We start from the raw sequence: 10,392 nt of genomic DNA, 5'->3' as shown, positions 1-10,392 counted from the left end.
ATTAAGAAAAAAACAGGGTGAAATTCTATAAAAATAGAATTATCAGATGTGAGACGATGAACTGAAACAAGATTTTTGTTGGCCTCAGGGACATATAGAACATTATTAAGATGAAGATCACGACTAGGGGTTGTAACAGTAGAATGACCAATGTGACTGATTTCCATACCTGCCCCACTCGCCGTGTGGATCTGATCATGGCCCTTGTATCTGTCATGGATCGACAATTTCTCCAAGTTGCTGGTGATGTTATCTGTAGCGCCTGAATCCATGTACCAATTGGTGTCTACTCCGTAGGTTGCACCTGCATATTTTTCTTCTGCTACGAAGTCTTCGTCAAATCTGTACCAACATATATCAGCAGTATGTCCTTTTATCTTGCAAACCTGACACCTGGGTCTGTTGTCAAGCCCATGCTGCTGATTATTTTGTGTGCCTTGTTTCTGATAGCGTTGCCCATTGCTTCGCCCACGCCCGCGAGAAGGAGCGCCCCCACGTGAGCGCCCTCTGCCTCGTGTGCCTCACAATGCACCGCGCCCCCGGTTGGCGGAATTAACCGAGGAGCGGCTATCAGGCTGGAGAAGATCCATGCGCTGCTCAAAGGAGAGCAGCTGGGAGTACATCTCTCCCACGCTGATCGGCTCAGTCCTGGCAACTAGGGCTGAGACGATGGGATTGTAGTCGAAATCGAGGCCAGCAAGAACGTACGAGACCAGCTCGTCGTCATCGATGGCCTTGCCAGCAGACACGATCTCATCGGCGAGAGACCGCATCTTGGTGACGTATTCCGCCATGGAGAGATCTCCCTTCTTTGTTGTGGCGAGCGCGATCCTGATGTTGACGGTGCGTGCTCGTGACATCGAGGTGAACATGGCCTCGACAGCACTCCATACTTCAACAGCAGTCTTGCATGTAGTTAACTGAGATAAAATATTTGGAGTGATAGAAGAGAGCAGGAATCCCAGGACCTGTTGATCTGTAGCAATCCACTCAACGTAGAGCGGGTTCTGCATCTCCTCCTCTTTGCCATCTGCTGTCCTCTTCACGGTAGACGCAGGGGTCTTTGTGATGCCTGTGAGAAATCCCTCCAGGCGTGCGCCCCTCACGATGGCCAGCACTTGCATCTTCCATAGTGCGTGGTTGTGTTTGGTTAGCTTCTCGAAAACAACTTGGCCGACCAAAGGATTAATGGTGGCGACATAGGAGGTTGACATGGTGGAAGATAGATTTAATCTATTTTGATGGCTCTGGTACCATGTGGAAAACAATCAGAGGGCTGGAAACGTGCACTTGACCTCGTGCCGTCTACGTGTTATATATAGCCAGGAAGAGCCCCTGGCGTGGCTTACAATAAAGGAGACAAATCATGTGCAGGGAAGGTTCTTGACTTTCCTGATTACAGAAGATTTATAGCATATTCTATCTATAGTAAAGAACCTTCTGGATACATGCAAACAGATTCATTCAATAGTCTAAAAGGGACTATTTGCCAAAAAAATCGTGGAGTCGTCTCTCCGTGAAGAGACGGCTCTGGCTCGTAGCCAAAGTAGCAACAGACACCTTACCTCCCACCGTACGGATTCGTCGTCTATTCCATCGATCAGATGCTGTAGAAGCACATTTGCTTCTGTATTTATTAATAGACTACATTTATAGACACTCAATTATATAATAAAGTCTCTTGGTTGTCTCTTATGCTTGAAGAACCGTTTTAGCGTCTCTCCACTATACATGTCCTTATATTGTACAAACTGACAACTATGTCATGTTTCACAATTTATCACACACACACGATAAAAATGTATGATTGCTTAGGGTATGTTTGTTTCCCTTGTATAAGCTGGATTATGGTGGAAGGATAGAAAGATAAAATATCACTTTGAGATTATAATATTTATGATTTCAAAGTAATATTTTACCTTTCTACCCTTCCACTCTGATTCAGCTTATATAATCTAGAAGCGAAACATGGCCTTATTCGTCCTTACAACTAAAGGTGTTCTGTGACAAAATTGACATTCGTGTCTTAATTTCACGTGGAATGTACCCAACATTTACCTATTTCCAAAAGTTGTATATGTATGTATGTATGTATGTATACTTCAAAAAGTTCCACGAGCAGCTCCACGACTCTGGTAAGCAAACACATTCCCGTTGAAACATTAGACAAGTGAAGCTCCAGAATAATACACACATAAGATGGGCGCGAACAGCGAGCATATATGAGCCAAAAATGGAAGCTTTACTTATTAGCTCCCTCACGCTCGTGGGCTCAATGTGTGCATCAACGCGGGATGCCTCAACAGAGCACACGGAATGGGGGCACATATATCATCGCTTCAGTCCGATTTGTCTTGGAGATGCATCAATGTGGGACACGAGGCAATAGGGGTGGTTGGTAGGAGGAGCAGAGGTGGGGTGAGGTCATTGCAAAATGAAAGGATCAAGATGTTCATGAGAGAGGGAGTGAATTAGGCTTCTCTAATTTTTTAGAAATTAAAATCTTTCAACAAGCTCACTTCACTCATTTTGAATGAAGCAAGCCAGGAAGCAAAAAATGACAGATTAACCAGTTGTATGCAGCAAGCCAGCAATCCAAAAATGACAAGTTCATATAACTTGTATATGCAGCAAGCCAACAAAGATGAAACCATGTCCAAGTTATATACTGTGTGATTGGTTCTCAGATGTGTCTTGTCCATGCGGTTGCATACACGGAGTATTGAAACACATCTCAGTGGATGCAGAAAGTATAGCTGAGCCAGGCTCCGGCGAGATGCTCCTGCCTACCATCCTCGCGCGTGGCCATGCAGCCCCAAGTTAAGGCGCGTAAGGTAGACACTTTTTTAGTTGTTTTTTACTATATCTTTTAATTAAAAAATTAATCACCAAACTGATTAAATATTTATGTCCGTGAAGTATTTGTAAACAAAACTAGATCACTCATCACTACCGGAATCGACGGCTTTGCCGAGTGCCTGAAGCACTCGGTAAAGCCTGAAAAACACTCGATAAAGTCTTTGCCGAGTGTCACACTCGGCAAAAAGGGCTCGGCACACAGTACATCGGCAAAGCCTTATTTATCGAGTACTCTTTCTCGGGCACTCGACAAAAACTTTGCCGAGTGCCAGAAAGTACTCGGCAAAGAAAAGCAGCCGTCACGACGCCGGGGTGACGGAGACGACATCTTTGCCGTCTCTTAATATGCTATATAATATCTAAAGATTTATTTATGTATCATTTTCTAATACACGTTTCAGTGCAACCAACTAAACAAAGTCTACATCTAGTCCACTAGTAGAAAAGAGCTCAAAGCCTGCGGCACGTTCAACTTTTCACTGGCGGTTTCCGTTATCAAACGTCAGTGAAAGAAACAGGTGGGCCCGGCTTTAAAAACCGCCAGTGAAAATTGATTTCCACTGGCGGTTATCTTAACACAACCGCCAGTGGAAATAGGATGTTTCCACTGGCGGTTGTGTAACACCAACCGCCAGTGAAAATTGATTTCCACTGGCGGTTATCTTAACTTAACCGCCAGTGGAAACATCCTATTTCCACTGGCGGCTGTGTTAAGATAACCGCCAGTGGAAATAGGTTTCCACTGGCGGTTTTTAAAGCCAACCGCCAGTGAAGTGTCTGTTATAAATACCCCTCTTCTTCCCCCGACAGTGAACTGTATGCTCGCAGCCAACTTCCATTGAAGGCGATTTTGGAGGTCCAGAATTCACAAAATACATGGGGAGAGGTTTTGATCTTCATTTTTTTGGAAGAAGATTGCTAAGAAAGGTTGGTTTATGTTGCTAATGTCAATTTTTATTCATTTTTGCTCAATTTTAGCCACATTTTGGATCTAGGGTTTCACCATTTGAGAGAGAGTGTATCCTCTCTCAATTTTAGCCACATTTTTGCTCTATTCCCTCAAATAAAGTTGTTTAATATGGTTAGATTTTGTCTATCCTCTCTCCTTTTTCATGTTTAGTTCTCAAATCAGTTTATCCATGACATATTAAGTTGTTTAATGAATGGTTCATGTGTTGTGTGGAGAGAGAAGAAGATAGGTTTGGTAATTAAGATTGTTTTTATTAGTTGCTATGAAAGGTTGGTTTAATTATGTTTTAATTGCCAATTATTGTTCATCTTTGCTCAATTTTGGAACTAGGCCTTCACCATGTGTTAGAGAGAAGAGTATGGCTAGGAAAGTTTGGTTTTATGTTTCTCTTGCCAATTTTTGTTCATTTTCCTTAAATTTAGCCACATTTTGGATATAGGGTTTCACCCCTTCATCCTTCCCGACAAGAACTATAGCTCGCAGCCCAACTTCCATTAGAGGGCCAGATATTTCACAAAATACAAGGGGGGGGGGGTTTATCTTTATTTTTTGGAAGAAGGTTGCTAAGAAAGGTTGGTTCTTGTGTGTTTATGTTACTTTTTTACAGGTGGTGATGGAGAGGACATCCTGGATGTATAACTTATCAAGGCTAGATCCATCATACATATCCGAGGTCCATAGGTTTATTGATGTCGCTACGAACCATGCTTGGAGAACAAAGACAAAACACATATATTGTCCATGCATGGACTGCAAAAATGCTGCTGTATTTAATGACACAGAACAAATCATATCTCATCTGGTATGCCGAGGATTTATGAAGGATTACACAATTTGGACAAAGCATGGAGAGGGTAGCTCTTCGCCTTATACGACTGGAAACCCTGAGAACATCGACGACAGATTTCAGTTCGTTCACGAGACACACCAACCTCTTCCACAGAGCGAACATGTAGTGCAAAATGTTACTGATCATGGTTACGCTGGAGGAAATGAACATGATAGACCTCATGTTCTGCCAAGTGTTATGGATGAGGAAGATGCAGAGTTGCTAGAGGCAATGTTGCGTCGTCATACAGATCAATCGATGTTCTTAATGAAAGGTATGGAGTCCCTGAAGAAGGCAGCAGAAGAGCCTTTGTACGACGAGTCTAAGGGTTGTACCAAAGAGTTCACGACGCTCCGGTCTGTGCTAAAGCTGTTGATGTTAAAAGCTAAATATGGTGTGTCTGATGCTGGCTTCGATGCGTTCTTGAGTATTATCACAGGCATGCTTCCAAAGGAGAACAATGTGCCTGCTAACACGTACTATGCAAAGAAACTAATCAGTCCGCTCACTATGGGTGTGGAGAAGATCCACGCGTGTAGAAATCACTGTATCCTTTATCGAGGTGATGATTATAAAGACTTGGAGAGCTGCCCAAAGTGCGGTGCAAGTAGGTACAAGACGAATAAAGACTATCGAGAGGAAGAGTGTGTTGCATCCGTGTCTAAAGGGAAGAAGCGAAAGAAAGCCCAAAAAAAGACTTCAAAATCCACGAGCAAAGAAAAAGAAGTAGACTATTATGCGCTCAAAAAGATTCCTGCTTTGGTGATGTGGTACCTCCCCGTCGTCGATCGATTGAGGTGTTTGTTCGCTAATCCTGAGGATGCCAGACTTATGAGCTGGCATGCTTCTGATGAGCACAAAAACGATGGGAAGCTTCGACATCCAGCCGATGGGAAGCAGTGGCAAGATTTCAATGACAACCACCGAGACTTTGCCGATGAACCGAGAAATGTTAGGTTCGCACTGAGTACTGATGGAATGAACCCATTTGCTGAGAAGAGCAGCAAGCATAGCACATGGCCGGTGATCCTCACCATATACAACCTTCCTCCATGGTTGATGCAGAAACGGAAGTACATTTTGCTAACCATCCTTATTTCTGGACCTACACAACCTGGAGTTGGCATGGATGTATTTTTGGAGCCCTTAATGGAGGATATGAAAATATTGTGGGAAACGGGTGTTCAAATGTTGGATGAGTATCGTAAAGGTTCATTCACGCTGAGAGCAATTCTTTTTGTTACGATCAACGATTACCCTGCTCTCTTCACATTATCAGGCCAGTTTAAGGGAAAGGTTGGTTGCACAGTATGCATTGATGGAGCTGCTTACGTATCCCTTGCTACATCTAGGAAGATAGTTTACATGAGGCACAGACGTTTTTTATTGGAAGGACACAGGTACCGCATGCGAAAGATGGATAAGTACTTCGACAATAATGGTGAACTACATTCTACTGCTCCATCGGGTAACAATAGAGGTCATAGAGTTTTTGAAATAGTCAGGAATATCAAGTTTGTTTTCGGGAAAAAGACAAAAGACGGAAAAACAAGGAAGGATGCCAAACCAGCTTCGGGGGCTATATTCAAGAAGAAGTCTATTTTCTTCGAGTACTTGCCTTACTGGAAAGAGTTAGATGTGCGGCATGCGATCGATGGTATGCACGTTCAGAAGAACGTGTTTGAAAGCATAATGGGCACCTTGCTAGACATAAAGGGCAAAACAAAAGAAGGGCTCAATTCACGCATGGACTTGGTAGATTTAGGCATAAAAAAGGAACTACATCCCGTTCTTCAAGAAAATGGGAAGTACCATCTCCCAGCAGCAAGCTACAATCTCAATGTAGATGAGAAACATGCGATGTGTGTTTGGCTCAAGAATTTGAAAGTCCCATCCGGATTCTGCTCTAGCATACGGAGTATTGTGTCAATGAAAGACCTGACAATCACCAACTACAACTCACATGATTGCCATGTCATGCTGACTACATTCCTACCTATTGCCATCAGGGCTATAAATCCTTTGTTTTTAAAGATGGCAATCACACGGTTGTGCTACTTTTTCAACAAGATTTCACAAAAGGTAATTGGCCGTGATGAGTTGGCATCTCTTCAGGAATTCGCAGTGGAGACAATATCACAGTTTGAGATGTGTTTCCCTCCATCGTTCTTTGATATTATGGTGCACCTTGTGGTGCACTTGGTGCCACAAATAGAGGCATTGGGTCCTATGTACTTGCATGAAATGTGGACGTATGAGCGTTTCATGTCAATACTGAATGGCTATGTATCAACCCGTGCTCGTCCCGAGGCATCCATGATAGAGGGGTACTGTACCGAAGAGGCCATTGAGTCCGGAGGTCCATTCTGCAATAGTATCCTAAAAGACCAGGTTGCAATAGGTCTGCCTCCGTCACGACACGAGGGTAGACTGTATGGAAGCGGGAGGATGGGACGGAAATCTTTCATCCCACCGGATTACGATATAGTACTTGAGGCACATCAGAGCATCCTACATCAGCTAACGATAATGGAGCCATTTATCCAACAACACATCAATGAGCTTCGCGAGCAAAATCCTGGGCATACGGATGATTGGGTAATGAAGCAACATAAGCAGCGGTTCAACACATGGCTAATGGTGAAGGACATTCCACGTGGAGAAACAATAGAAGAACAAACCATCAAGGGCTTGGCATCTGGACCATCACGCCAGGTCACAACATGGCAAACCTATGACATTAGTGGATTCACATTTTGTACCAAGTCCAAGGACAAAAAGAGCATGTCACAAAACAGTGGTGTTCGATGCGAGGCCATAGATGATGAAACTGGTGAGATTATTACATATTTTGGCTTTATTGAGGACATATGGGAACTAGACTATGGTACATTTCAGATCTCGGTTTTCCGATGTCAATGGGTTGAAGACAAACATGTCACGGTAGACAACTATGGGGTCAGAGTTCTTGATCTAAGTAAGGTAGGTTACAAAGATGACCCATGGATCCTTGCTAATCGTGCTGCACAGGTCTTCTATGCTGAACAGATCATTTCTAACAATGAGAAGAAAAGCACCAACAAACCGAAGCATGTAGTTTTTCCTGGAAAACAACAAGCTATAGGAGTTGATGGTGTATCTGATTTAGAGGATTTTAACCAGTTCAACGACATGTCTCTTTTCATAGACCATCCAACCAAGATAAGGAACGTTGAGCGAAGCATCCCACGCAATTCGTTGCCCTGGGTACGCCACGATGGACAAGGCAGAACAATAGCTTCCTAGATTATATACTTGTCATGTAATTGATTATTGTTAGGACTTGTCATGTAATTGATTATTGTTAGCGACAAACCGAAGCATGTAATTGTCTTCATTCAATTTTCGTGGCTACCATTTACAATTTTACATGACTTTCTATTGACTTTATAGAGAGGAGTGAGGTAAATGGAGAGAGAGGAGAGGGAGAGAGAGAGGAGAGAGAGGAGAGGGAGAGGAGAGAGAGGATGGAGAGAGAGGAGAGAGAGAGGATGGAGAGAGAGGAGAGAGAGAGGGGATGGAGAGAGAGGATGGAGAGGGAGAGGGGAGAGAGAGTGGAGAGGAGAGAGAGGATGGAGAGGGAGAGGGGAGAGAGAGTGGAGAGGAGAGAGAGGATGGAAAGAGAGGAGAGGATGGAGAGAGAGGAGAGAGAGAGGGGATGGAGAGAGAGGATGGAGAGGGAGAGGGGAGAGAGAGTGGAGAGGAGAGAGAGGATGGAGAGGGAGAGGGGAGAGAGAGTGGAGAGGAGAGAGAGGATGGAGAGGGAGAGGGGAGAGAGAGTGGAGAGGAAAGAGAGGAGAGGTAGAGGGAGAGAGAGGATGGAGAGAGAGGAGAGAGAGAGGGGATGGAGAGAGGTAAAAGTATACTAAACAATATATAAAAGTATACTTAATATAATATATAAAAAGTGAAGTAAAACAATATATAAAAAACTATGTTAAATAATAATAAAAAACAATTTCTACTGGCGGTTGTCATAGAGAACCGCCAGTAGAAATGGCTTCCACAGACTGTAGAAGCCATTTCTACTAGCGGTTCTCTATGACAACCGCCAGTAGAAATAGTTTCTACTGGCGGTTCTCGTTGTCAACCGCCAGTAGGAATGGCTTCTACAGTCTGTGGAAGCCATTTCTACTGGCGGTTCTCGTTGTCAACCGCCAGTAGAAATGGCGCCTATATAAAGGGTGGCGCGCGGGAGCCGAAAAATTTACAAGTCCCCTAGCGCCAGTTCACTTCAAGACGCCGTCAGGCTGCTGGATTTCGACCCCGAGGGTTTCGCCGGCGATCGTCCCCGCGCTCGTCCCCACGCCGCCATTCCCGCCCCGCGCCCCCGCACCGCCATCAGGTTTCTTTCTCTTTCCCCTCTTCTGCCGTACCGCCGCCGTCTACCGCGCCGGCAGCCGCCGCCGCCGCGTTTAGTAAACCCTAGGGCACGCGCCGCCGCCGAGAGGGAGGAAGAGAGAGGAAGGAGAGGGAGAGGGAAGAGAGAGGAGGGAGAGGGAGAGGGAAGAGAGAGGAGGGCACGCGCCGCCGCCGCCGAGAGGGAGGAAGAGAGAGGAAGGAGAGGGAGAGGGAAGAGAGAGGAGGGAGAGGGAGAGAGATAGAGGGAGGGAGAGGAGGGTGAGAGAGAGAGAGGAGGGAGAGGAGAGAGATAGAGAGAGGGAGAGAGATAGAGGGAGAGGAGAGAGATAGAGGGAGGGAGAGGAGGGTGAGAGAGAGAGAGGAGGGAGAGGAGAGAGATAGAGATAGAGAGAGGGAGAGGGAGAGAGATAGAGAGAGGAGGGAGAGGGAGAGAGAGGAGAGGAGATGAGAGTATTCATACAATACTTATTTTTATTCATATGTGTGTTCATATGTGTTCAAATGTATGTGTTCAATATATATATGTGTGTTCATATGTGTTCAAATGTATGTGTTCAATATATATATGTGTGTTCATATGTGTTCAAATGTATGTGTTTAATATATATATATGTGTGTTCATCTAGTTGAATATATACATAAAAATCAAGAGCTAAACTCGATAAAAATCATCGGGTTGAATATATACATTGTAATTTTATCCGTCACAACTCGATAATATACGTATCCGATCCGATCCGAATTCGATCTGAACTCGATAATTTCCGTACGACTCTCCCTCTCTCCCTCTCTATACGTCCTATGCGACTCTCCCTCTCTCCCTCTCCTCGTCCTATACGACTCTCCCTCTCTCCCTCTCTATACGTAACTCGATAATATCCATACGATTCTCCCTCTCTCCCTCTTTATACGTCCTATGCGACTCTCTCCCCGTCCTACACGATACTATACGACTATACGATACTATATGGTTAGGGTTTAGGGTTAGGGTTAGGGTTATGGTTAAGGGTTAGGGTTAGGGTTAAGGGTTATAGTTAGGGTTAGGGTTAGGGTTTAGGGTTAGGGTTAGGGTTAAGGGTTAGGGTTTAGGGTTAGGGTTAGGGTTAGGGTTAAGGGTTCGGGTTTTGGGTTAAGGGTTCGGGTTTTGGGTTAGGGTTAGGGTTAAGGGTTTAGGGTTAGGGTTAGGGTTAAGGGTTATAGTTAGGGTTAGGGTTAGGGTTTAGGGTTAGGGTTAGGGTTAGGGTTAAGGGTTCGGGTTTTGGGTTAGGGTTAGGGTTAAGGGTTTAGGGTATTTGTTAATATGAATTTAATTATTGCTTACGTTAATATGTGT

The 10,392-nt window shown here is 44.4% G+C and overlaps 1 non-coding gene across 1 annotated transcript; it reads right to left on the bottom strand.

Moving 5' to 3' along the window:
• Positions 1 to 595: 595 nt before the first annotated feature.
• Positions 596 to 734, bottom strand: LOC111589829 (small nucleolar RNA Z247). Its single transcript, XR_004851666.1, has one exon. It is a non-coding gene; the product is annotated as a small nucleolar RNA Z247 (small nucleolar RNA).
• Between the last annotated feature and the right edge of the window lie 9,658 nt (positions 735 to 10,392).

The sequence above is a fragment of the Zea mays genome, chromosome 7 (assembly GCF_902167145.1).
Source record: "Zea mays cultivar B73 chromosome 7, Zm-B73-REFERENCE-NAM-5.0, whole genome shotgun sequence".
Classification (NCBI taxonomy): Eukaryota; Viridiplantae; Streptophyta; class Magnoliopsida; order Poales; family Poaceae; genus Zea; species Zea mays.
This window is presented reverse-complemented; position numbering and strand designations above follow the sequence as displayed.